This window comes from Monomorium pharaonis, unplaced genomic scaffold (genome assembly GCF_013373865.1).
Source record: "Monomorium pharaonis isolate MP-MQ-018 unplaced genomic scaffold, ASM1337386v2 scaffold_55, whole genome shotgun sequence".
Classification (NCBI taxonomy): domain Eukaryota; kingdom Metazoa; phylum Arthropoda; class Insecta; order Hymenoptera; family Formicidae; genus Monomorium; species Monomorium pharaonis.
In genome coordinates, this window is record NW_023415857.1 from 13,784 (window position 1) to 14,595 (window position 812).

Genomic DNA, 812 nt, shown 5'->3' on the forward strand with positions numbered 1-812 from the left:
AATAGTATTTATAAAAAATTCTATAAATTGTTAATATAAAAAAAATTTTAAAATATCGAAAATAAAAAATATAAAAAACCAAACCAATTAAAATTGATTACATTAAAACTCATTTTAATAAACTTTAATATGTAAAATAATTGGATTTAATTGAAATGGATCAAGTGTTTATAAACAGGATGAATTATGAAATAAAACAATTAAAACCGATTAAAGACGATTATAGAATGTAATCACCGATTAAATACGATTAATAAATCGGTTTAAATCTGGAATCTTGATTCGGAATTTCCGGATAAGAAACAATTTAAACAATTGAAAACGATTAGAACCAATTAATTGTACCAAATTCAAAACAATAGAAATCAACTAAAATCGTTTCCTATATCACTGATTGGTTTTTGTTGGTTTTAATGATTTCAATCGGCACGAATACGGAATTTCCAGATCAAGATTCCAGACTGAAACCGATTCTTTTTTTTTAGTTGGTTTCAATCGGTCGTTTTTAGCAGGGTACTTACATTATTACTTACCACACTTTTGATATAACCACTTTTGACGTTAAAAAACACAATTGTCAAACACAACTGTCCAACACTACGAAGCAGGCGGCTCAATGATCAGCGACAGAACCAATCAGCATCGCGGATTAAAGGCAAACAATTGTTCGAGACTTTTCGATAGACTTCGATACATTCGATTAATAAATAACATGGCTTTTTTAGAAAATAAAGGGATAGAGTTTTATATAAAATAACCTTTTGGATTTAACCTTCTTTCTCTCTTGATATACTCGCATATTATGCGTGATA